The sequence below is a fragment of the Danio rerio genome, chromosome 2, assembly GCF_049306965.1.
Source record: "Danio rerio strain Tuebingen ecotype United States chromosome 2, GRCz12tu, whole genome shotgun sequence".
NCBI lineage: Eukaryota > Metazoa > Chordata > Actinopteri > Cypriniformes > Danionidae > Danio > Danio rerio.
Genome location: NC_133177.1, coordinates 24794168 through 24822147, shown reverse-complemented (window position 1 = coordinate 24822147; position 27980 = coordinate 24794168). Strand labels below are relative to the sequence as shown.

Below are 27980 nucleotides of genomic sequence, written 5' to 3'. Positions count from 1 at the left end.
ACTTTCAGAGGAAACGAGTGAATCATGATGAACGGTGCTGTTGTTTGTGGACTCTTAATGGAACCAGAGAGCTCTGGGAGTCTCTTAGAGGAACTGGAGGAGTTCTAGGCAGTGTCAGACCTCAGGTGAGCAGAAGCTTGCACCTGCACCCTCCAAGAGTTCAACAGATTGAAGCTTTTTTGAGTAAATCCACTTCTGCCGTCACATTTGGTGTTTTTTTTTTTCTTGTCATTTTGGCAGCTGTGCAGAGCCTCTTTTTAAAATTTGACCCTGGAAAACTTTTCACTGATGCAATGAGACAGTAAAATCAGCTTTCTCCCTTCAATCACTCAACATGCGCATAATGCTGGCCTCAATCATCATTCTGCTAGATAGCATCTGAATTTCAGTCCATGCCGTCTTTACATTCTTTACAGAAGTGTATATGCAGTAAAACAGCAGAGAGTGGAATTCTGGGAAGAGTGCAGTGGTCTGATTAAGATAATGACTTGAGTATTCCTTAGAGTGGAATTATCATCTCACTTTGTCTGGTTCGTCACTGTATAAAATACAGCAGGTTGTTTTTTATACCAGGATATAGATCTAAACACACCTGCTTGAGCTTTAGGGTATTATTTCGCTAATTTGTTTTCACATCCAGGCTGACTTTTTGCAGGTGTGTGTGTGACACAATCGAAAAACGTTCTTGAACAACATGGTGTTGTACTTCGTGATGGCTGGGATGAAATCCCAAACTCGTGACTTCCTTTCTTCACAATCGAACCTCTATTCTCGGACGAAACAATGCACCCTTGAAATGCCATCCTTTTGATGTGTAAAACTGTTTCATAAACACAGTTGTGAAAAGAAAGAATGTATGTGTTAACAAATTAATTGATCGATGACAATACGTGTATTTTTAGACCAATTAGGACACGAGCCAAAATAGATGCCTGTTAGTTCTTCCTGCCAAGTCTGGATTGGAGGTAGCAGTTGGTTATGTGAATAGCTGCTTCGCCTTTGAAACATGTCCGTTGTCATTTGCGTGGCAAACGAGAGATGGGGTCATGCAGAAATTTTTCCAAACAAAAGAAAATAGTTGGATAGCTAGATGGATCAAATAATAGTTTAGTAAATGTTACGTAACAAAAACGTTTGGGATCTTAATATGGCTGCCAGAGAAATGCTCAATCTTGCGTATAATGGCTCTGATGTTATATAATACCAGCGGATTGTTTACTTTGTCCTTTTAACAACAACATTTTGATTAATTTAGCTCTACCCACATTTTAATATGGACAAACAGGGTTGCACGTGTTACACTTGTGAACACGTTTTCATGTGTGCTCATGAAGATGACAGAGTTAAAACAATGAAAGTTTTGTCACACTTTATTTTGATGGTCTGTTTGTTGAATATAAGTTACATTGCATCTACATGCCAACTAATTCTCATTACATTATAAGTAGACTAGGTTGGGGTTGACATGTACTTGCATAGTTTCTTATAGTCGGTTAAATGTCTGTTGAAGAATCAGTATCAGCAGATATTAAGCAGACAGTCTAATCCTTAAATGGACCATCAAAATAAAGTGTTATCAAAAGTTTTTTTTTAACAGTCAAAAGAAACTGAAGGAAATATGGAAATCAAACAAACACCTGAAAATGCAGAGGCACAAAAACAAAGGCAGATAAATGAGGAGCAGGTGAAGATAATTAGTAAACAAGCCAACTAACAAGTGGGAATCTGAAACAAAACTGAAAGAAGCCACAAAAACAGAAACATAGGGGCAAATAAAAAAAACTTGAACATAAAAAAGACATTTACTGAAGGTGCATATGCACGATAAAAGCATGGCTTTTCCATTACCTAATGTTTTGTGTCTTAAACTACATTTTTACCTCCTGCAGTAAATCAATCTAAAAAGCATAAGAATAGGGATGGCCGACGTGAAACTGACGTTTCCACACAGTGTTTTAAAACAATGCACCGAAGCATGATCCAAAACACCTAGGTCATGTAGCTAAAGTGTTTCGCAACACCAGGCCACGTGACTAAAGTGATTCAAAGCATCAATCATTTTAGAAGTGTTTCGAGACCTTGCAAATCTGGATTTGGCTGACAGGGTTGGGAAAAAACTCATTTAGCCTAGAGGACCATGCATGTGCACAGAGTAACTGTGCTGCACATGGCTTGAGTTCAAATCACGACTTGTACAAAGTAGTATAATGCTTATTTTTATGACCTTAACAAGACATATTTATAAGTGTTCATTTGGATGTCAGAACAATGTTAAAACAAAACTTGTTACAGAAAAAAGCCTTTAGAGCCTAAAAACTAACATCTATAGTTGCATCCCGCTGGATCTCTGTATGCTTGTCTGGAACTCTCAACGCTTCACTTGAAATCACTTTAAGCCTCAACTACGTGGGTTCAAATCCTGGTTTATACAGTACTTCTCCGTCGAGTGATCGCGTGACCCAGGGCGCATGCCTTGCATGTTGCTGTGCATTTATACTTCTGCGCGCGGTTTGTGTTGCTCTGCAATAACACTTCCAAAACGCTAGCTGGCAGTGAGGTTTTTATGTTCCTCTGTGTCGAGTATCTTAGCTGGTGTTTTGTTTTTTCTAAACGCTACCTTAATGTACAAGTAGCTCAAACTCACTCATTCAGAGGCGGAAACCGGCAGACGTGCCACAACTTTGATCATAAGGTAAACACAAAACAAAACTTTCCATCTCTAGCTCCTTCACGGAACTCGACACTTGTAAACACTTGCAACGTGTTGGTGTGGCTCTTGGCCCCGCCCACACTGGTCAGCGCTACCAAGCCGACTAATTACAGAGCTTGCACTATGTGTCGTTGTGCCGCATAGTTAAATTTTTTGAGAGATGCATGTCAGCGATGGTGGGAGATATGCAACCGCGCACAGGCGGCGCCGGAGCATACACATACACTTGACTCAGAAGTATAATTCAGCCTTAATACCTCAATTTGCTTAACTGTTTCTTTGCTGAAGCTGTTCCAGAGCAATACATAAAAATGACCACGAGGTGGCCCTGTAGATATGGGTTTTAAAGCTGCGACACATTTGCTTTGACTGTTTTAGTGTTTCATGAAGCCTCATTTTGCCCATCACTACATAAGAATGGATGTTGGTGTCACAATTGCCTGCGAGCTAGCCTGGGCAGAGCGATGGAGAACTACACATCTATAACTGAACTAAACTACAAATACTATCATGCATCTCACACACACCAGTTCCTGATTCCATCTGATTACTCACACACAGCTGTAAGCTCACAATGAACTGATTACCAGGACTAAAAACATGATTTTAAGCATTGTAAAAAAGTGGACGAGGTTTTGGGTGCGTGCTTGAACAGACATATACAAATAATAATAATATTACTTATTCATTCATTTTATTTTGGGAAAAGTCCCTTCATTAATTAGGGGTCTGCACAGCGGAATGAGCCACCAACTTACCCAGAATGTGTTTTACATAGCTGATGGCCTTCCAGCCGCAACCCAACAACGGGAAACACCCAACACTCTCACATTAATACACATACACTACGGCCAATTTAGTTTACCCAATTCACCTATAGCGCATGTCTTTGGACTGTGGGGGAAACTGGAGCCCCCAGAGGAAACCCACAAGAACACGGGGAGAACATGCAAACTCCACACAGAAATGTTAACTAACCCAGCCTGGGCTTGAACCAGCGACTTTCTTGCTGTGAGGCGACCGTATTGTAATAATAATAATTCATTCATTCATTTTATTTTCGGCTTAGTCCCTTTATTAAATCTGGGGTCACCACAGCTGAATGAACTGTTAACTTATCCAGCATATGTTTTCCGCAGCAGATGCCCTTCCAGCTGCAACCCACCACTGGGAAACATCCATACACACTCATTCACACTTATACACTATGGACAATTTTAGCTTACATAAATTCACCTGTACCACATGTCTTTTGACTTGTGGGGGAAACCGGAGCACCCGGAGGAATCCCATGCAAACATGACGAGAACATGCAAACTCCACACAGATATACCAACTGACCCAACCGAGGCTCGAACCAGCGACCTTTTTGCTGTGAGGCGACATCGCTACTCACTGCACCACCGCGTCGCTAATAATAATAATAATAATTACTATTATTAATAATTAAGAAAACCCCTTATTTTCACATACCATTGTCAACTGGTATGTGGTTGTACCCCGACCCCATAGATACAGTTGGTAGGTGTATGCCTACTGCACAAGCAATATACAAGAGACACAACATCACTGTTTAAACAAAAACAGATTTTTTGTGGTCTAAACAGAGACATTAATGATATTGTTTTCAAAATTTAGCATTTCCAGGTCCCCAAAACACTATTGTTGACACACACAAAGAAAAAGTGAGAGAGACAGTCATACGCACACATGTACAGCTATCTTTCTGGATATTTCCCATAAGTGTAATGATTTTTATACTGTACAAATTGTTTATTCTATCCCCTACCCCTAAACCCAACCCTCCCACAAAGCAATCTGCACTTTAAAAGTTTTAAGTACTTAATTCTGAGTGATTTACGAGTTGTTTGCCTCATAGGGAGCAAGAAAAAAAAAGTCCTTACAAGGTCACAATTTTAATGGTATTGCTGTACTTGTGGCAATATTTGGTCCCAAAATAAGGTACACACACAGCTTTTAGTTGAAAACAATGTTGTATAAATCATATTAATGAAAACAATGTGTGTTTCACTGGTTTACAGTTTGCATTTCCACAGCTTTTATAAATAGAACAAAGGCATTTTAATGAGTGTATTAAATGAAATTTAAGTTGGTCAATAAAAACACTTAATTTAATCCAGCTGATATTGCAAAATAAAGGCATTAAAGGTAGTGTTATGTCTATGAAGCTCAAATGTACCTGTTGACTATAGTAGCAAAGTTTATATTAAACAAAAGGTTAAAGGTAAACAAATAACATGTTTCTATTTTATCTCTCTCCTAATGATGTAATCATATTTGATAGATTTATCCTGTAGTCTGGCATGTACTTTCCTCTTGTTCCTGGCACAACAATCAAAAGGCGTTTCTGTGTAGTGATAATGAGAGGATTTCGCCATTCCAAACCAATGTGCAAGCTAAGAACAACAGTAAAATACCTCCTGTGGAAGTTTATGTTCATGCACACCCAATTTACCTTGGACAAGAGCTGTTGCTATTTCTGATAAAGAAGACGGAACGGGCACCTCCTTCTTCCTGCGCTGACAGAAGCAAAGCTGGAGGCACTTCACTGTAGAAATTCACAAGCAGAATTGTAGAAATTGTATGCTTAATAATGAAGTGCCTGTGTAATATTCTGTACTCGAAACTGAGACATAGAGTCTATTTTTCTTTCTTTCTTTTTTTTTTGTTTGTTGATAATTCCGTTACAAATGTTATTAAAGAAGTGGAAGTTTTCCAACTCAAGCTCATTCTGATTACGTACCCCTATATACATTTCTGAAGAGAGCAAAATACATCCCAGGAGCTAAGTTCTTTATTGCAGTTTTTGTTTTCACGAATCCACCAGAGGCTGCTGTGTATGCTTTTTGAGATCCCAAATTACTCTCGCGATTGCCATTCCCGCTTGCTGTTCTTGCATAAATCCACCAGAAACCGCTGTTGACTGACTTACTGACAGACCAACTGACCTCCTTCTCTAAACCTAACCAATAGTGTTTTAAAAAGGACAGATTGACCCACCCACCTTCTTCCCTAAACCCAACCGCAGTTTTTTAAAAGCAATCCAGAAAAAGAAAAGCCCTCTAATTTTTATTACGTTTTCAGATTTTACCGCATTCTCACCTTGTTATTTACTTGTCTATTTTGTTTTTTAGCTTTAGTTTTAGTCTAAAATGCTTTCTGGAACTGTTCTTTGCAAGACTAAAACCTCATTGTCATGTTCAACTCCGCCCTGCATCTCATGTCGAACTATCGTCCATACGGAGGCAAGCGGTCACCACCCTGTATTGTTTGTTTTAAAGGTTCACCAAACCCTTGGATACTTTTTAAAGATTTTAACAGATTTGTGTGTGTTGAGCATCAGTTAAGACAATGTTAGCACCTGTCAGCTTTAATGTTGGAGAAAACTGGATAATTTTGAGCTTTTGGGGCTTTTTGGGGCGGGATCAAAATCTGTGACGTAGCGCAAAATTGCAAGTGCAAAGATGAGGCGTCAGTTTCTCATTATTATTCATAGCGGACTTTTCTTATCCTATGAGAAGAGCCTGCTTCTTAATTATTCATGACTGCACGTGCTTTCCGAAGGCAAGGCAGACCTGCCAGTGCCAAGCTGTGAGACACACACCCACGGCACACAGTATTTAGCTGTTCATGAAGGGTCGTATGTGTTTGTTTTCAAGATTCACAGGGTTTGTTGCATGTTTTTCCCAGCGATCCTGTCAGGGCTGATCAGGGCCGATACAGCAAAGCTGTTTGTGTGCAGCAAGCATTTTTGTCGGGAGAGCAGGATGAGAATTGGAGATTGGTGGACGTTGACTTTATCAGGAGTTCGTTCACATTTAGACACATCGCCGTGCTGCTGTGTTTGCCTAAATCCTCTAGATTACCGATAGGGCTAATGGTTAAAATAGACAGGGCAAGAGACCTGCTGAACTGAGTCTGCATTCAGACCTATGATTCAAATGTACATTTTTTTTTTTTTAATTTTGACGTAGATTTGAACCGAAAGTGAGGGGTGTCATGACCCTTTAAAGATGAAATGCAGTCATACGTAGCTCTGGCTAGATAATTCGCAATCTCCAGAAATGTATATAGGGCTACGTTTTCAGAATGAGTCTATGTTGAAGTTTTCATTGTTGGGTAAACTTGACCCCAACAGGGATGATTTTACAATAAATTACAATAAATATTTTTGTGTCTAGACATTTTCAAGACACTTCTATACAACTTAAAGTAACATTTAAAGGCTTAACTAGATTAATTGGGTTAACTAGGCGGGTTAGGGTAATTAGGCCATTTATTATATAACGATGGTTTGTTCTGTAGAATATCGAAAAAAAAAGTTTAAAGGGGCTAATAATTTTGACCTTAAAATGCTTTTTAAAAAAAATTTAAAACTGCTTTTATTCTAGCTGAAATAAAAGTTTCTCCAAAAGAAAAAATATTATCAGACATACTGTGAAAATTTCCTTGCTCTGTTAAACATCCTATAGGAAATATAAAAAAAAAAAATGGGGTGCTAATACTTCTGACTTCAACTGTAAGTGTATTTACACATTCATACTATAATCAGCTGTATGACTTTATAGAAATCCATAAAAAAGCCACAGTATTTTTTGCACTGGCTTATCTAATGGGTTAATGTTGCCAACTGATGATCAGCAGGAAAAAAGTATGCATTCTACCTTTTCCCAACAGGGAAAACCAACAACAATCAAGAATGCATGATTACAGTGACATGGCTTTGCAATCAGAAAATGTCATTATAATGGAAGTTAAAGGGGCAAAAACAGCCACAAACATAATGAAAGTGTAGTAAATTTAAACAATACACAAGGTTAAAAAACTAGCATTTTCTAAAGTTTAGGACAGGAGAAAGATCGCAAAATTGCCATCAATCCCATATTTTTATATATTGTAATTTTTACATTGTTTTCTGTATAAATTGTCACCTTGGAATTATAAGGTTCTATCTGCGTTCTGAATGATTTTAACATATTGAGCTTCAAAGTTTTTGCATTTCATAAAGCAAACAGTACGTGCGTAACATTTGTTTTTAAATAAAAAGTCTTGAAAATAAACAACTTATAAAAAAACATCCCATAATGAAAATAAGTTGTCATTTATTAATAATATGTCAATAACTCAATTTTGACAAAAATGTCAGATAGAACCTTATTATTCTAAGGTAAAGAAATATTAATTCTTAAATATTTCTATTTAAATATGTAAAAAAAAAATCCTTATTTTTCCTTCACTCTTGATTTTTGTCATAATCTTTCGATCTGATCATTCTAATAATATAATTTGGTGCACATTTATTATTGTCAATGTGGTGTTTTTTAAATATTTTTATGCAACTATTTTTTAGGATTCTTTGATAGATGGAAGATCCCAAAAACAGTTTATTTATTATAATTTAAATTATTAGAGTCATCTTCCCAATTTAATGTTTCTACAATTATAATCACAAAAAATCTAATTCTAATGGAGCTTGAAGCAGACCTTTATTGAGGGTTAAATTGAAGAGTTTTACTATTTCCTAATGTTAAACCTTTACCTGTTAAGCTAAGCTGATATGCAGCAATGGGAACTTGAAAGAGGCATATTATTTCCCAGTTTTGCAAACTTCTGATAACGAATTCACTTTTATGCATCTCACTGTGGAGTCAGTGGAATGTGAGGCCAAAAGGTCAGAATGTTTTATTAAACAAGTTGAGATCATTTGACTAAACCGAGTACAGAAATAGTTCAAATGTTGGTCCTCATGAGTGTTTAGTAGATAATGGGTGTTTTAAGAAGACAAGTCTTTAGGTATGAATGACACCACAGAGACACAACTGTTGATTAATACATTGTCTCCATCGTCAATCTTACAGCACAGGTCTTCCCGAATGTTCAAATTGCTTCTGTCCCACTGAGGCCAAATGTTAGATTGAACATTTAATAAGGTTTTCTGGACAGCAGACCCTCCCTGCTATAAAAGGGATAGTTTATCCAAAAATGAAAATTCTATTATTAATTACTCACACACAAATCAATCCAAACCCCTGAGATCTTCATCCATCTTCAAGAGACAAATTAAAATATTTTGTATGAAATCCAAGAGCTCTTTCTTGTTCTATAGACACAAAGGGTTCCGAGACATTCATAGCCAAGAAAGGCACCAAAAAACATTGTCAAAACAGTCCATGTGAATAGTGTTAACACAGAGTTAACCAATTAAAAATAGTGTTAACCCAGTGTTGAAAATTTTAAAAAGTGTTAACCAATTCAAGTCAATGTTAATCCAGTGTTAACCAAATTCAAAATAGTGTTAACAGTGTAACCCAGTGGTAATCAATTCAAAATAGTGTTAACCCAGTGTTAACCACTTTAAAATGGTGTTACCCAATTCATGATAATGTTAACCCAGTGTTAACCAATTCAAAGTAGTGTTAACCCAGTGTTAACCAATTCAAGATAACGGAAACCCAGTGTTAATTAACTTAAAATAGTGTTGAGCCAGTGTTAAACAATTTAAAATAGTGTTAACCCAGTGTTAACCACTTTAAAATGGTGTTACCCAATTCAAGATAATGTTAACCCAGTGTTAACCAATCCATAATAGTGTTAACCAATTCAAGATGTTAACCCAGTGTTAACCAATCCATAATAGTGTTAACCAATTCAAGATGTTAACCCAGTGTTAACCAATTCAAAGTAGTGTTAACCCAGTTTTAACCAATTCAAGATAATGTTAACCCAATGTTAATCAACTTAAAATAGTGTTGACCCAGTGTTAAACAATTTAAAATGTACTCTCTTTGGAACAATCTCTTTGACTCAATCCCTATAGTAGCAGTTTATAGTTTGACTTTAAATTTGACTAGTCATACTACCTCTTCTTTGATTTCAATTGAATTGCTGAGCTCTGTTACAATTCCTTTATGTTAGTTATTATCAAACAAATATCAAGCTCTCCAAACCAGTGTCTGCACTTTCTTGTACAGTTCTGTTCCAGACCAAATGTATTTATCATAGTACATAAACTGAGTAAAAAGGCTTGTATTACATTTTATTTTAAGTTGTCCTTACACTGTGTAATAACTCATTTATCTACCGACTAATATATTTACTATTTATTTGCTATGTGTATTTGCCATGCGGTTAAGTTTAGAGTGTGGGTTATTTTGTAGGGTTAGTTATGCAATTATGCGTATAGTGTTGTAATTACTAAGGTAAATACATGGTACATGTAACAAGGACATAAATAAAGTGTTGTCAAAGTTAAACACAATCCATAACCTACCCATAACTTTAACCTATGTAGTTACCATATACAACCAGTAGACTTTCTTTGTTAAGTACACTATTAGTGTACATGCAGTGAAATAAAGTATGTAGGAATGCACTTGCAGAACTCTCTAAATTAATTACAGAGCTTGCTAAAATAGTCGATAAATGATATTGTTGCAACTGTAGAGCTGTCTAACTGGAATTCATACAGTGCAGGAATAGAGTCTGGTGAAATCAGTAATTGTATTCTTAGCAGTGAAAATTTGATTAAAGAGCTCTTCAGTAATTTCGACTAATTGTAATTACATTGCAGCTCATGATTCAGTAGCATCTCATTATGCTAATTGTGCCTCAAGCTGCATGCATATTCATCTGCCTGGTATATTAACAAGGGGGAGAATGTGGCATGTAAAAATCAAAACAGATGAAATGGTGAGAAGAGCAGCAGGCAGCATTATTTGCATTTAATTGCATTTTAAATGCAGTTTTGTGTATGCAACAAGTTGTAGCAAGAGACATAACATTTTGTCATGTATGAGCAAGTTATATTGCTCAAACAATCCTGTAAGACATCAGCTGAGTACTCTACATTAGATTCAACACATAAAATATACATATGGGGCAGTTTACAGTTAGTCACTTGCATTTTAAGGGACACATTTATGTGGATCCATGTGAATGAACCAATTTCACAAATCAGCTAGCTGTACAATCAGAGAAAACACATGCCCTACATGTCAAAATACAACGCCAAATCAGAAAAGATTGGGACAGTATAGAAAATTCAGATAAAAGATTTATAATTTTATTTTGACTTGTATTTTATTGTAGTCAATACAACAGCACTTTGTTTAATGCGTTTCTCATGATTTTTTTTTTTTTTTAAATAAACACGAATTGCAATTTTGGTTCTTGTAACACATTTCCAAAAAAGTTGTAACAGTAAAGCATTTACCATTTTGTAATGTCGCCATTCCTTTTTACAACACTTAAAATAATTTAGGGAATGAAGACACCAAGTGATGAAGTGTTTCAGATGTATCTTTGTCCCATTCCTTTTCTAAACAAGTCCTAAGGTGGGCAACAATATCGGGTCTTTGTTGTCTCATTTTGCACTTCAAAATGTGCCACACATTCTCTACTGGAGACAGGTCGGGACTGCAGACAGGCCAGTCAAGTATCTGCATCCTCTTCCTCTGCAGCCAGGACTTTGTAATGTGTTTGGAATGGGGTTCTGCGTTGTCTTGTTGAAGTGTGCATGTGCATCCCTGCAAAAGAAGGCTGCAGATTGTGCTCCAAAATCTCTATGTACTTTTCAGCATTAATGGTGCCATTACAGAAGTACCTTTGGCAAGGGCACTGACACAATCCCATACCACGACAGACACTGGTTTTTGGACTTGTTGTTGGTAACAGTCTGGATAAACCTTTTCTTTTTTTGAAACGTACACTGTGTCCATTTCTCCTCAAAAATGTGTGAAATACTGATGCCTCCAAGCCTAGAGAAGTCAATGGCGCTTCTGGACATTGTTAACATAGGGCTTTCTTTATGGCACAGTAAACTCTCAGAAATAAAGGTATGTGAGGTATCTGGGCAGGTACCTTTTTATAGGGTACAAATTTGTACCTAAAAGGTCCATATTAATACCTCAAGGGTACCTATTAGTACCTACAAAAGTGTTGCTCTTAAAATTTTTAGGTACTAATATGTACCTTTGAGGTACCAATTTGGTCCTTTTAAGTACAAATGTGTACCTTTTTAAAAGGTACCACTCCAGTGACAGCTTGCGTACCTTTATTTCTGAGAGTGTACAGTTTTATCTGAAATAGTTTGCCAAAGTAGTCCTGAGCCCATATGGTGACACTACCTATATGAATGATGATTCTTGATGCAGTGCCACATGAAAGATTGGAGATCATGGTATTTCAGCTTAGGCTCGTGTCCTTGTCCTATATGCACTTAAATTCCTCCATATTCCTTAAATATCTTTTTATTATGTAATGCACTATTGAATTATCCAAATGTCTTCTTATCTTTTTTTGAGGAACATTGGTTTTATACATTTCAATAATTTTCTTGCGTATTTGTTGGCAAACTGGCAATTCTTTGCCTTTCTTTGCTCCTAAAGGACTAAACCTTCTTCTCCTTTTTGTTTTATGGCCACTAAGCCATTTAAAGAACTAGACCTTTCTTGAATGGGTAAAGTCTAGATTGAATACGCGTTAATAAAATTAAAAAAATGTTTTTTTTGGTGACCAGAGTTCAATCTTTCCCCTCTCTCTGTTCCCCACACTTTCCTGTCTACTCTCTACTGTCCTATCCAATTAAAGGAGAAAAAATTATTATAAAAAAAAACTTCCGGCTGCAACCATATCCAATCTAGCACCAATCTCTTGGATGCTGCTTTTGTACCAAATTATAATTACAATCACCTGTTGACATCACCTGTTTCAAATCCCATTGTTATTTAACCTATTGACCAGTGAACATGCAGGACGGCTATTTTTTTAAAGGATTTTTAGAGCCTTATGAAATCTGTAAAAATATGGCATACATATGTTCAATCTTACAGTCTGATCATTCAGAACAGTAGAACAGACTTTGGTTGGACCCACTGGCTCATTATTACTGGTTTATATACATGCTGCTGCTGATCAGACTGACAGTTTTGACACACCCACAACCAAAAAAAACTATTCTCAAACCCTGTTGCACACTCTTTCCAAAGAACATTTCCTTAAACTTGGAAACCGTAGCAAAGCATTGTTCACCGTTTTGAGCTTGAAACGGTCCCAGGGTGCTCAAGGCATCATTGTTTGCATTTAAAAATGTTCTGCAATGTTTTTTTCATGGATGAATGAAACCTATGCCATGCAGAAGGACAGATTTAAATTTAGCCATTGATCAATGATGTACAGAATGTTCCAATCACACCAGTGTGATTGTTTGCAGGTAGGCGTGGTGGTTAACTCAGTGGTTAGTGCTTTCACCTTACAGCAAGAAGGTTGTTGATTTGAGTCCCTGCTGGGCCACGTGGCATTTCTGTATGCAGTTTGCATGTTCTCCCTGTGTTCCTCTGGGTTTTCTCTGGGTAGCTGGAAGGGAATCTTGTGTAAAACATATGCCAGAGAAGTTGGTAGTTCATTCCACTGTGGTGACCCCTGATAAATCAGGGACAAAGCCAAAGGAAAAAGAAAGGAATGATTGTTTGGTCCAGGAACCTGCCAAGGCTGATCACACAAATGTGATTGTATTCGTCAAAGTGTTACCGCTACAAAGTTGTTTCCCTGTTTTATTTACAGTGATATCACAGGACATAGTCAGTTGCTAAGCGGAAGCTGTCATGATTGCGCACTGTTGACTCAGTAGATCCACCTACTGCACATCTCCAGGGGCCTCATGTACAAAGACTTGCGTGGGAATCATACTAAAACATTGCGTACGCACAAAGCTGTAAATGTGTGTACGCAGAAAAAAATTCAGATGTATGCATCCGAATGAACGTGAAACTGAGCGCAACATGCACGAGCACAAAACCCCTCCCTGCCTCCTCCCCCGTTTGAATATGCTAATGACTCTACTTTGGCAAAACCCAACGAAAAAGCAATGGCAAAAGCAAGCAAAAAGAGAAACTTTGAACAGAATGTGAATTGAGGGTGCTCCTTTCGGAGGTAGACCGGAGAAATGTGGTGTTATTTGCAAGTTTGTGTCCGGAATTAACAACAAAAGAGAAAAATAGAGTGGGAGAGTTTAGCTGATGCGGTTAACACAGTTGGGTCTGAACATCACTGAGTGAATTAAAAAAGAAATAGTGTGATTTATAGGTGTAAAATGTTGCAGCACCTTCAACAGTTTCAGTGGCGCAGCTCGTAAAACGCATGACAACATGTTTTGACACGTTCGAGCATGAACTCGGTTTGGATCCAGCGTCTGATGAACTCTTTCTTGTTTTTTCCCCCGCTACATATCAGATTTTGCCCACTATTTATCACGAGAAATACAAGTAGGAATTATTAATAAGTTTTTGCATCATATTTTATTTGCACATTTATTGAATGAAAATGTTTCTGATTCACGCATGCAAATTCATCTTCAGTGTCTTTATAGCAATGTGCGTGCAGTAGATAGCTCAGACTACATTGGGAAAACTGGCGATCGCTGCAAGTTGTGCTTTAATGTTTAGCTGGTCAACTGTATGGTATGGAAATATACCTGCTACATAAACTCGTCTCATACAGCTGCCATTGCAAGGCTCAGACACTTTGTAGAGAGGAATTTAACACAACTGCCTCTAGGAGTCGCCAATGGAAATAAAACAGACACGCACAAAAAATGTGCGTACGCCAGCCATAAAGCTGGCTTGGAGCTGCGCACATTCCCACGTTCAGTTCATCATTAGTAAATCCAAACGTGAACGATTCTGAGCGTGAAACCTGGCATACGCAAAGTTTTTGTGCGTACGCAGCGTTGATACATAAGGCCCCAGGTGTTTGTCTTTTTGCGGGGAGAATTGGAAGGCTGTAACATTGACCTAAAGGTATTAAAAAACCTAAAGACTTTTTTAAATGAAAAAACAGATGCAGTACTAGTTGGTAATGGTTCTACTACTGGTACTCAAGATTAATATGGGCATAATATATCCCCTTTGGAAGGTGACTGGCACATTTGATCATTATGAGGTTCCCTGTTTGTCTAGGGCAGGGGTGCCCAAACTTTTTCTTATGAAGGGCAAAAAACCAAGCTTGATTGAGGGGGTGGGCCGAAGGTAAATATACCAAACTGTTTCATTAAGCTGCCATAGTAATTTACAATAAAAACATAAACACATTTGTAACACAATGTTGTTCAATGCTAAATACGCAAGTCAAGCTGAACCTCCCTTAAACTGCTCATCGATGTCTTGTGTATTGTCCTCTATCCTCTATATATAAATCTGATTCACGCACAACATTTAATTGAAACATTTCATTTCAGATGACTTTTTTTTGCAGCTCAACAATTAAACAAACAAACAAACAAACAAAAGGTTATGTTAAATTAGAAATGATGATCTCTGTTGAAGGCATTTGCAGCAAACTTCATTCTCAATATCTTCTCAGGTGGGGCGGCGGGCCAAATTAAAGGTTACAATGGGCCAACTTTGGCCAGCAGGCCCTACTTTGGGCATCCCCGGGTAACAACAAAAATGTCAACTAAAAGAGAGATTGAGTTGTTTTATACTTCTTTGGTTCACTCAGTACTTATTGGTGATGAGAATCATTCATTCATCAACCCTGAGGAAACCCACGCAAACACGGGGTAAATGCAAACTCCACACAGAAATGCCAACTGACCCAGCAAGGACTCAAACCAGCGACCTTCTTGTTGTGAGGTGACAGTGCTAACCACTGAGCCACCATGTCACCCGTGATGAGAATCAGCCGGGTCACAATTAGCAGCCTGTGACAATGAGAGAGAAAGAGAGAGTGTGTGTGTGTGTGTGTGTGAGAGAGAAAGAGAGAGAGAGAGAGAGAGAGAGAGAGAGAGAGAAAGAGAGGGAGAGAGAGGGGAGCAAATTGCAATTTAAAAGGTTTTTCAAAATCAGGGGCAGAGAGGACAGGAGCTGTAGAAATAGAAAAACACAGAAATATGCACAGAACACAATTAAAGCATGCACTGAGACCAGCACACTGGCGTCTGTGCCCCTTTTGGGAAAGTCCAGAGGCACTAATTAATGTCCCAATTCTGCTGTGCATGAACTGTGTGACCACAGACCTGTCAACCCTTGCACTTCGGTCAGCACGTGTGGACCCACATTTTCTCCACCAGTAGCTCTTTTGTCTCTCTAATCAATGGGATTTTTTTATTTCTTATTTTATTAAAACAGAGAGCATTCAGAGTACTTCGCAGCTGATGCACAGAGTGTCCTGTCAGAGATGTTCTTTTGAAACGCGTAGACCTGTTTTCCTATTCACTGCCGTGTCTTTTTGGATTACTGTATTGCCCATTTACTTCACATGGGCAATACGCCAGCAACATTAATGGCCTGATGCTAAGTATGTCTCCAACTAATTCTCATCCATTATACTGAGTATTACTGGATTAATGAAGAATGGACTTGCTCGATCAAGTGTGTAGAGACTCAGAGGCCAGGTTTAATTGATCAGAAGCTGCAGAAGTGTGATAAAAAAGCCCATTTAGAGGAAAAAAAATCTTTAACCTTGATACATATAAAACCCATCCTATCCAACTGCTAAGTAACACCGATCTTTTGTTGCACTGGCCTGTAGGTGCTGTTCTTAAAACATACTCATCTCTTAAGAGTCCTTAGGTAACCTCTAGTCTGCCTCGAATATGTGCACTCATTTAGACACATCTTTTAAAAAAGGTATAAGTATATACTAGTCCACAGAGGAGCTGTTGGAGGACAAAAACTTGACAAATGTCTTGAAATACACTACCTGACTAAAGTTTTGTTGCCTGTCCAAGCTTTAGAAACAACAAATAATAACCTGACCTCAAGTAGATCATTTGGTATCAGAAGTGGCTTTTATGAAAGGGAAAAGCCTCTAGATTACACTTATTTTACCAAAATAAAATATGATCATGCCTTGATTTTTAATGATTAAATAGGACAGTAAGGTCTAACTTTGCTAAGACAAAAATCTTGTCACTTAACAGAAATAATATACAGTATAGAGTATAAAGTCATGATGCTGTGAAAAAAGAATGAATATTGTGTATGACTCCCATGAGCTTAGAGGATTTCAATCATACATCTCTGCAATGACTCCGATAACTAATTAATAAAGTCATCTAGGATGGCTTTAAAAAAAAAAAAAAACATTCTTGCAGGACTTTCAGAGTCCAAGATTCTTTGGATTCATCCTCAATGCTTCATCCTTCATCTTACCCCAGACATGCTCAATAATGTTTTTGTCTGGTAACTGGGCTGGCCAATCCCGGAGCACCTTGACCTTCCTTGCTTTCAGGAACTTTTATGTGTGTGTGTATGTAAAGGAGCGCTACCCTGCTGAAGAATTTGCCCTCTCTTGTGGTTTGTAATGTAATGTGCAGCACAAATGTCTTGATAGCTCAGGCTGTTGATGTTGCCATCCACTCTGCAGATCTCTCGCAAGCCACCACACTGAACGTAACCCCAAATCATGATTTTCCTTCATCAAGCTTGACTGATTTCTGTGAGAATCTTGGGTCCATGCGGGTTCAAATAGGTCTTCTGCTGTATCTGTCATGACTGGGATGCAGCTTAACGTTAATTGTTGGAAAAACCAACCTTCTGACACTTTTCCAAATCATCAACTAAAAGTCAACTTATTATTTGTTGCTCTTATTACTGGGATCAATGACAAACTTTTGTCAGGCAGTGCATTGTACAACATCTAAACTTTTGAACAAATATAGTGTGGTAACTGTGGAATAACTGACTCAAGGCAATTTAATTCTTTAAAAATAAATGCACATCTGTGGCAACAGCACATTACCAGTCACCTACATTGCCCTGAACCAACCTTTTGACGGGACTTGGTTGAGTAGTGACATTGGAAAGATGCAATTTTTGAGAAATCACAGATTTGTCGTCCTTTTGGCCTTCAGCTGGACTACCTGTTGTTGGAGGCTTTCAGTCACTTGACATGCTATGTAAATTTTTATACAAATTTTGAAAGGATCACGTGCTTATGATTGACCACAGCTGTTCTCATATCAACAATCACTAAACAACCAATCAGATTCATTCAAATGCATGTAAATAGTCTGCTTTTATTAACTTAGTTATCATTGGGGTTTTTTTCCGACAAAACCCCCTTTCAACCCAGACTACTACCACTTCTACCTACTCCAATAGCAGGTGAGTTCTCAAGACCTACCCAAGCTTCCTCTTGTGTAAACGGAGGGTATTGATCTAAATGTTCTCTATCCTTATTTAGTGTTCTTCTTAAAATATCTAATTTAAGGTTTTATACCTTATATAAATGGTCAGTTCCCTAAAAAGAAAAAATAAGTTATTAATTGCGCTCTCTCATGTGATTCAAATACCCAGAGACTTTCTATAGTCTTCAAAACAACAAAAACATTGTCAAAACAGTGACTTTAGTGGTTAAGCTGTAATTATATGAAGCATATGAACAGTTTTGTGTGTGCCAAAAATAGTTTTATTACTGGTAATATAATGTTGTAATACTGACTCTAATCTCAATACTCCATACTGCCCATAGCTAACAAACACCCTGACGACTTGACGCAGGAGAGAACATATAGGCGAATCTAGTCATATTCACAGTTTTTGCCCTAAAAATTTATTCTTTGAGCTTCATATACTGTAATTACAGTTACATGCAGTGTGCTATCCGAACAGTGCCCAGGCCCATTTCACGGATTGTTTGAGAAGTGTGAGTGATCTGAGTCGGGCTCAGGCATGGTTCACTTGGCTGGCCCAGGCCCGGTTGGAAGAGGTGTGCCAGAGCTCGGTTCACTTGGGCTTTGGTGCGGTATGCTTACAGTGTGAGTGCAAAGGGCACCTAAGCCTGAAACTGAGGACGAGACGTGACTTTTACGGAACTGTTTTATATGCGTTTATTAATAATTGTTACTGTTCAATGAACACAAACTGTTGTAGATTAATAAAGACGCTCACCTCTCACTGCACGACAGCTGCACCTTCAGCAAACCTCCTAATTCCTGCAGCATGAGTAGTTTATTATTGTTTATGAGTGTTAAAAGTGTCTGATCTGTTCGGCGAAATATTTGACTGTGTGTCACTGCATATCAAACAACTTAAATGATATAACTTAAGAAATCTCCACTGTGCTGAGCAAGTTACTGAACAGCACATCATCGATGATGTAAGCGTGCCCAAGCCCGAATGTAATGTGAATGCGGGCCGTCGGGGGAGATGGGGGGGGAAAGCGAGCTTTGGCTCGGTTCAAGGCAACTGCACATATGCTGTCATATGTACATGTTTACTGTCAGATTTCAAAAATTTGGAGGGGCGGTGTCCTGTAGATTTTAGCCCCGATTTGCTTCAACACACCCGCAGGAATGATTATAGAAAGCCCAGTAAGAGCTTGATTAGCTAGCCCAGTTGTGTCTGATTGGGGTAGGAAGCAAACTTTGCAGGACATCGGCCCTCCAGGACTGAGTTTGGACACCCCTGATCTAAAACATCTTAATTTGTGCTCCCAAGATGAACAGTGTCACCGCCAGGCCAGAGTCTTCTTCACGATCACCTGAATTCTAATCAGGCACACACCTGCACGTCATTCCTGTTCATCACTCCTGCACCATAAATACCCTCACTGACCCGCAAGCAGCAGTCACACTGCACTTTTCTCCCCATAGACTTCCATTCATACGCATGTGAATGCTTCAGGATGGAAACGCAAGCTCATGCCACAAGTTTTGCAGTGTTGGATAGTTCAAGCTTGGTGAACTCTGACCTGCGAAATTGCATCACATGATTAAATGAGACCAATCAAAGATCAAAACATGACCTCTCTGAACAGAAATTTAAAACATGGACCAATCAATCGCTTTTTTTAATGTCTAATCATCTTGTTTAATCCCGCCCCTTTTCGCAGTGCCATACAACAGAATTTTGCAAATTCTAGTGTGACCGCAGCATCACTCCGTGTCCGGTCTCGTTGCTATTAAGAAGGACTGCACTCTCCACATGCATGGTTTCTCCTGGTCCCTGCTCTGGTTGTTGTCGATCTGAAAATCCTGGCTTCACTGCAATAACTCCTCTGGTTACTCGGATCCATCTGGTCATCCATTTCATTCATGCAAAGCATCTACATTGAGTTCCGTTTAACCCCGCCATCCTACATAATAAAATATTATACTTACATTTTTGGTTCCGGTTTCTCCTTGTGACAAACGGAGGGCAGCGTGAGTAATTAATAACATTCTTTTTATTTTTGGGTGAAGTAACCCTTTAAATACTTCAGAATATATGAAACTGATTATATGAAACTTATAATTTGACACACATACAGGCCCGGATTGGCTAATTGGGAGGAACGGGAGAATTCCAGGTGAGCCAGTCTGTTTTTTGGCCGCGAGGGCCGGTGTCCCTAGCTGCTTGCACGCTCAGCAGTCGCACTTTTTCATTTATTTATTTATTTGACCATAGCCTCACTCTTTTTATTCATTATTTTGCTGCAGATGTCCTCTTTTTATTTATTTTCTCGCAGCCCTGTGAGCAAAAGGCAGCCCGCAGGTTAATGATGATGTAACTATCATTTGACCCCAAACAGCGGCACCTTAGTGAAAATAAGAATTTGAATAGTTAATATTAATGAATATTACACCTGCTCAATGAAAATCAGATGATTCAATTAATCTGACATAACTTGATCAGAAATCTAAAAAGGGGAGAAAAAGATTTAGCCATCAATAGAAAGTAATACTGTCGGGGCGAAGCAGTGGCGCAGTGAGTAGTGCTGTCCCCTCACAGCAACAAGGTCGCTGGTTCGAACCTCGGCTCAGTTGGCATTTCTGTGAGGAGTTTGCATGTTCCCCCTGCGTTTGCGTGGGTTTCCTCTGGGTACTTCGCTTTCACCCACAGTCCAAAGACATGCTGCAGGGGAATTGGGTAGGCTAAATTGTCCGTAGTGTATGAGGGTGACAGGCCGGCCGGAATGTGTAAAAAAAGTCGTTATCATATGGACAAGTATAAATGAAGGACTAGTTCCAAAGAGCCAACCCCGTAACCATACGGGACTTAGGCCAAAGAAGAAAGTAATACTGTGGTTAAGAGTTTTGCAGATAACAGTGCAATACTTGTTTTTTATTTCAAAGCACCAGCATAACAGTGCCATTGTGGTCCAGTCGTTTGCGTTATACTGACCCAAGTTCAAAGCACATCTGAGTAAAATTTCTTTTTTCATTTTTAGTGTTAAGACATATAATACTGTTTGGGTTACTTATGTAGTTGTACATTTTCTATTTTTTGTGTGACCACTGTTACAAAGCACTGGATATCTATAAAGAGTTTTGCACAGAATATATATATATATATATATATATATATATATATATATATATATATATATATATATATATATTCAGATATTGCAGGAAAGGACATTGTGATGTTTTAAAAAATAGTGTTGGAGATTTACCTACCCTTTAATCTCCTCATATTTAAGAAAAACATTTGAAGGTCTAAAGCAGCTGTTTCCTTGAAAAAGACGTGGTAGTGTTGTTAGAAACGGAATTGGAAATGATGTTATTTTAATCGTGAACTAAGGTAGGCCGGTCTTATGCTTAAAACTTCAGGGCTGAAAAGGAGTCCCACTCCGGCCCTGCATACATATACAACAAAATATGCATAATTAAAACATATATTAGACAGTTTTTTTATTTGATGTATATTTCATGAAATATTTCAAGCTTTTATACATGGGGCTATTTGAATTACTGTAATTCAACTGATTCATTGTTTTGACCTCATTCACAGAGATCCAGGATTTGAATGGAAGGATTCATGGCCATGAGAGCTGAATGAAGCGAGTCAGCATCAGGGAATGAGACACACTTGTGTTACAGCAGTCCCATGGCAAATCATGTCAAAACAATTGATGTTGTTGATGATATGCATATTCTGGATGATGTGCAACATCAGAGGAACCTGCATTAAAACGTCTCCAAATGGCAATACCTGCAGTCATGAACTGGAAAACTGGAAGAAAGCCAGAGGGAAGAGATTTATGGTCCTAGCCCCGAGAATGTGGGAGCCGCTTTGTAGTTAGTATGTTTTTTTTCCCCCAGGAGGTGCTGTATCTGTGTAAAGACGACCACACGTCTTCCATGAAAGCCACACAATTCATTCTGGCATTGTAAAAGCTTTAATTTGCATGCGCTCATTATTTACCTCTCCTGATTGCCTAATCAAAACAAAGAGCCTGAGCGAGAGAGAATATCCTGGGATGAATTATGGCCAGCTGTTCACTGTGTTTCAAAGATATTTTCACACCTCACATCCTCTAACATTTCACCTTTTGTCTTGAAATTGAAAAGACCTGATACCGTGAAGTGTTTCTGCAGAAATCAGTGGCGCAGGAAAAGAGCTTAACCATTTCTGTCAGCCGCTGAAACTTTTTTTCTCTATAGCTCTCCCTGTGGATTTGAGCAGTTTTCCAGGGATCTGAGATTGGCTGCTGTAAAGCTGTAAAGAAAAAAAACTTCCCTGCTCATGTACACTCATATCCTCCCAAGGTGTTGGTCATTCAAGACTGCATTTCCACATTATCACTGCAAAAAATGGGGAATTCATGTCTGGGGGTTTCTCCTGAATATTATTAATTGAAAATTATCCTAATTCTGTTTGTTGTTGTAAATCTGAAGATAAACTCTTCACAGTTCTGCATCAAAACACAATACACTGCCTGACGTAAGTCTTGTTGTCGATCCCAGTTGTAAGAGCAACAGATAATAACTTGACTTCTAGTTGATCATTTGGAAAAGTGTCAAAAGGTAGATTTTTTTCCAGTTCATCCTGCACCCCAATCATCACAAGTACTGCAGAAGACCTTTTGGAACCCACGTGGACCCAAGATTCTCCTAGAAATCAATCAAGTTTGGTGAAGGAAAAATCATGGTTTGGGGTTACATTCAGTATGGGGGCATGCAAGAGATCTGCAGAGTGGATGGCAACATCAACAGCCTGAGGTATCAAGACATTTGTGCTGCCCATTACATTACAAACCACAGGAGAGGGCAAATTCTTCAGCAGGATAGAACTCCTCATACTTCAGTCCCCACATCAAAGTTCCTGAAAGCAAAGAAGGTCAAGATGCTCCAGGATTGGCCAGCCCAGTCACTAGAGATGAACATTGTTGAGCATATCTTGGGTAATATGAAGGAGGAGGCATTGAAGATGAATCCAAAGAATCTTGATGAACTCTGGGAGTCCTGCAAGAATGCTGTCTTTGCCATCCCAGATGACTTTATTAATAAGTTATTTGAGTCATTGCAGAGATGTATGGATGCAGTCCTCCAAGCTCATGGGAGTCATACACAATATTCATTCTTTTTCCACTGCACCATGACTTTATATTCTGTACTGTACATAATTTCTGTTAAGTGACAAGACTTTTGTCTAAGCAAAGTCAGATCTTACTGTTCTAATTAAATAATTAAAAAATCAAGACATTGGTCTCAAGCAGTCAAGTGATGCGATTTCGCAGGTCAGAGTTCACCAAGCTTGAACTTTGCACCGCAGCAACCTGTGAAACTTGACGCATGACCCTGCATTTCCAGTCTGATGCATTCGTGTGTGTGTATGAATGGAAGTCTTTGGGAGGAAAAGTCCAGTGTGACCGCAGCTTTATATGGAACTTAAGGGTATTTATAGTGGCTTAGGAATCGTCTGATTGGTGAATGATAAATTGAATAATGCTGACCTCAGTCTCATAAACTGAGACATTTGTTCATCGTCTGAACACAAGTTAAGCTATTTTAGATGAAATATGAGATCTTTGTACACTTCAACAGTCACATGACTTTAGTGGCTCAGCTGTAATCATACAAAGCTCCAATTGTGTGTGCCAATAAACTGTAAAAACAACTTTGTAAGCCTATGTGTCCCCTGTCAGATCAAAGCATACGTTTACTATGAGCAATATGATACTCGAGTGTTGCACTGCTGAGTCTATATTGGCAATACATCAAAATGTCTGTGATAAACATGCACCCTGACCTGATGAGGAGAAGGTATAGCCAAAGTCTATATATTTGCTTTTTTTGGTACACAAAGTTGAAGCTTTATGTGATTACAGTGTTGCAAGTCACATGGAATTCTCTGACAAAGTTTTTGTTTCCTTTTCTGGACTTTGAAGGAGTCTATGCTGTCTATGGAGGATGAGAGAGCTCTCAGATTTAATAAAAAATATCTTAATTTGTGGTCAGAAGATGACTGAAGGTTTCAAGGGAAATCAAATCACACAAGGGTGAGTAATTAATAACAGAATTTTCATTTTTGGGTGAATTAATCCTTTTAATTAAGATCTGGTAATGAGATTTTGTGTTTCCTACATCCAATATAAGTGATAAAGCAAACAAAACCAGGATGCTTTTGATTGGATGATTGATTATTTTGGTAAGCAAACAGGGCCATATGACATTAGAGTTCAGTTCATTGTGTTAATGTGAATGCTGTCTTTTGAACTGAATACAGTTTATCCAAACCCCTTATGATTCACTTCAGATGTGAACACAATCACACCAAACTTTGGAAGTGATCAACTATTATTCATCTATGATTTGGTCAAACGGTGTATTCATTTATTCACTTACTTTTCTGACATACAGAACTGATCTGCTGTCAGCAGAGAGAATGTTTATCAATATTTTGCTCAACTTTAGAAAAAAAGAAGATTTTCTTCTTGTTCATTTGGCATTTAAACATTACATTCATGATAAATCGTGCCGAAGTTTAAATCCAGCCATTTCGTAACTTTTCCCACACTACTGTATAAAATCCAAAAAATTAAGGTAACTCAAACCATTTGAGGAAACAGATTGCAACAAACCATTCAAGTTCAAAAACTGATCCTAATGAGTACTGTGAACTTAATCCATTTGAGTAAACAAAGTAATTTGAGCACAGTAAAACCCAATAAATAAAGAGAACTCAAACTGAGTACTGTAAAACCCAATAAGTTAAGGCAACTCAAACTGTTTGAGGAAACAGTTGCTACAAACTATTTGAGTAAAAAATATCTAATCTATATGAGTATTGTGATCTTACTCCATTTGAGTAAATGAAGCAATTCGAGCACAGTAAAACCCAGTAAATAAAGAGAACTCAAGCCAACTGCCAAGTACTGTGAAACCCAGTAAGTTAAGGCAACTCAAACTGTTTGAGGAAACCGATTGCTACAAACCATTTGAGTAAAAAAAAAAAGCTAATCTATATGAGTACAGTAAACTTAACCCATTTGAAGAAATGAGGTATTTCATTAAGTCAACACTGAACAAGAAGTTCAAAACTCTTCAAATGAGTAGAATTAACTTTCAGTCAATTTTGAGCAACTGCACTCATTTCATTTGATAAAGTTGACAATTGGGTTTTACAGTGCACAAGCAACATCTGCCACTATAGAATGATGCGAGTGTAGCAGGGTTCGAAACCAAAAACAGGGGGAACGGGGTCAGTCGAACTCAGGTGCAAGCCAGGCAAGAGAATTAAATGTGAAAACTTCCTTGGACTAATCAGGGGCTCTAAACAGTAAGATTGAATTATTTAATTAACTGTTTTTGACACTGTGAGAAAAACATTTTTTACCCTCATATAGACCATTTCAATGTGGCCATGTCATTGGCCCATGAACATTTCCTGCTTGTTATCAAACTATTTCATAACTGTAACAAGAGGCAATGATAACTTACTGTTAAAACAGCTATGATATCATTATCAATGTGTGGCTCTTTGGATTCTCACAAGCTATAGAAATTAAAAAATGTAAAACAAGAAATACGATGGGACTACTGTTATTGTTTACATCCCTCAAAATGATCTATAAGAACTCCAAAACATAATTGGAAGCTTTACTTCAACATTATAAGGGCACTTTAAGAACGTCGAGTTCAGATAGGTTCACTTTTATAGTGTACATTTCTCACAGCAATAGGCTGAATTATCTCATTCAGTCACACAACACAAATCTAAAGTCTTTTAATCTATTTAAATCTCAGTCTGCAAACGATTAAGATGCAGATGGGTGCGGCGGTGTGAACAGTTGCTAATTCTGTAGCAGACTCTATGTCATGTGAGTTCAGCAGATGTTCTTACACTGATCATATTAAGAGCTTCTCACTCATTGCAGAAGCAGTGATGCTGCATGTTTTACCCCAGTGAGCAGCTCCCGTCATACTCTGAAGCATGCCGTTATCACCACTTTCCTCTCCAGACATAGTTCAGAATGGTTAAACTTTGTTTCAGCTGAAGCTGATTTTTAGCTGTAAGAATTCTGTTTTGCTGTTTAGCGTAACATAATTGAGTCATGTTCATCCATCCTTGGCAATGTCTATAATTGAACTATTTCTTTACGTTAAAGTCTGTATTATGGTGGCTGATGAAATGTCTCGTTACAAGGGCCATTTAGTATAAAACCTATTTTTATTTACATATATGCCTTTTCAACCCTATACATTTTTAGGTGCAGTAGGTGATTGTTTTAAGAAACAGTTTTTGTTGTGCTGGTTGAAAGTCTCTTCACATTCCAATAGTAATGATTAAAGTATGTATTTTTATATTCTGAGTAAGGCATAAGACTTAAAGTGTTCATCCAATTAAAATGTGTCAGGACGACAATTCTTATAATTCCGATAAGTAGCCCAAACTGTCTGTCAGATTTGTAGATTTGTACATCTGCGCACGCTGTATTCATGTGCACACGAAAAAAGGGACAGCAGTAAAAACATGCTGAATTGAAAATTTAAAATCCTGAATCAATATTAGAGTTACGTACGCTGGAGGAAGGATGACACCATAGCTGAAGTATTTCTGTTAGACAGGTAATGTTCTGTTTTAAAACTCTTAGTCACACAAAGTTTATGTAGATTTTGTTGTTTTACAAATGGGTTATATACACAGAAGTGTTGTTCAGCCACTGAAATCTTCCGACGAAAGACTGATGAGATTATTTTAAATTTCATAAGGGTCCTTTTACAGCAGCAATAATGTAGATTTATATTTAGTTTAACAACAAAACATAAGTAACTAGCACTATTCCGCCTAGCCTGCTTTACTGAGGCAAAAAGCATAGAATTACCAAGAGGCGACCCTCTCTTGCTATTTGGGAAGCAGCCACTAGTGTCACATGGTGGCAGCCATTTTGGAATATACATTTCTACAAGACAACAGCATGGATAACTAACGTTAGATAGAATGAATAAAATATTGAGTTAAAGATGAGTTAAAATTAGAGCTGTCAAAATTAGCGTGGTAACACACGTGATTATTTTAAAATATTTAACTAACATAAACTTAATATTTAACAAAATAAATAACGCAGTTACAGTTTTTTTTATTGCCTGTTGTGGCCGACGTGTGTTCGGGGATGGTGCGTGCATAGAGGCGACCTAGGCGGCCACCTTGGGCAGCAGAATAGTGAGCGAACCCCCCGGTCCCGGTCTTTACTTTCATCAGCTACACCCACTCTCTCCTTCACGGTCCTTGCTTTCATCAGCAAACAGGTCACTTTCTTTTTTACTTTCGGGTTAAGGGCGGCGTGATTGTCGTTTGCCCAGAGCGCCAGTTTAGCTTGCCCCGGCCCTGCGTGTGTTTAACGTGCAAAGAAATTTGGATAAGACCAAAGACGCGCTTTTAGAAGGAAAGTTTCAGTATAAAACCATTAATGTTGCATCACCAGATTATTCTGTGTTTCCTCCAGAGTTTCATGCAATTTCGGGTGTTTCATTTTTAATCTTTAGACTTTAATTGCAGTTCAGCAGTTCACTCCCATTCAGCATATTTTCATTCAGGATGTTCTAATGGACTTTGTTACCTCATGGCGAACAGAAAGAAAAACCTCCGCAATTCGGGACTTGCGTGATCCTTTAGGGCACAGGTGTCAAACTCAGTTCCAAAAGGGCCGCAGCTCTGCACAGTTTAGTTCCAACCCTAATTAAACACACCTGATCAAACTAATTGAGTCCTTCAGGCTTGTTTGAAACCTACAGGTAAGTGTGTTGGAGCAGGGTTGGAACTAAACTGTGCAGGGCTTCGGCCCTCCAGGAATCGAGTGTGACACCCCTGCTTTAGAGTAATCAATAATTGCTGCTTACATGGTAGACTCTTAATCAGTTGCCTACTATCTTAATCATAAAAGCGGAGTATTGGTGTCCATGTAAATGTACTCCGTGAAAATGGCAGATGAAGTGGCAAGCTGTCAAAGACAGCCCTATTCTCTGCCTTTAAACTGCGTCCATGAGCCCTCACATTTCATAAGTTTACGTTGCTGTGTCAGAGTGCTTGCTTGTAAAATA

At 38.2% G+C, this 27980-nt stretch overlaps 1 long non-coding RNA gene across 1 annotated transcript; it reads left to right on the top strand.

Annotated features, from left to right (window-relative positions):
* Nucleotides 1-8: 8 nt before the first annotated feature.
* LOC141378046 (uncharacterized) lies at nt 9-24044 on the top strand. Its single transcript, XR_012391484.1, has 4 exons — nt 9-125; nt 19565-19874; nt 19982-20020; nt 21448-24044. It is a non-coding gene; the product is annotated as an uncharacterized lncRNA (long non-coding RNA).
* The last annotated feature ends 3936 nt before the right edge of the window (nt 24045-27980 follow it).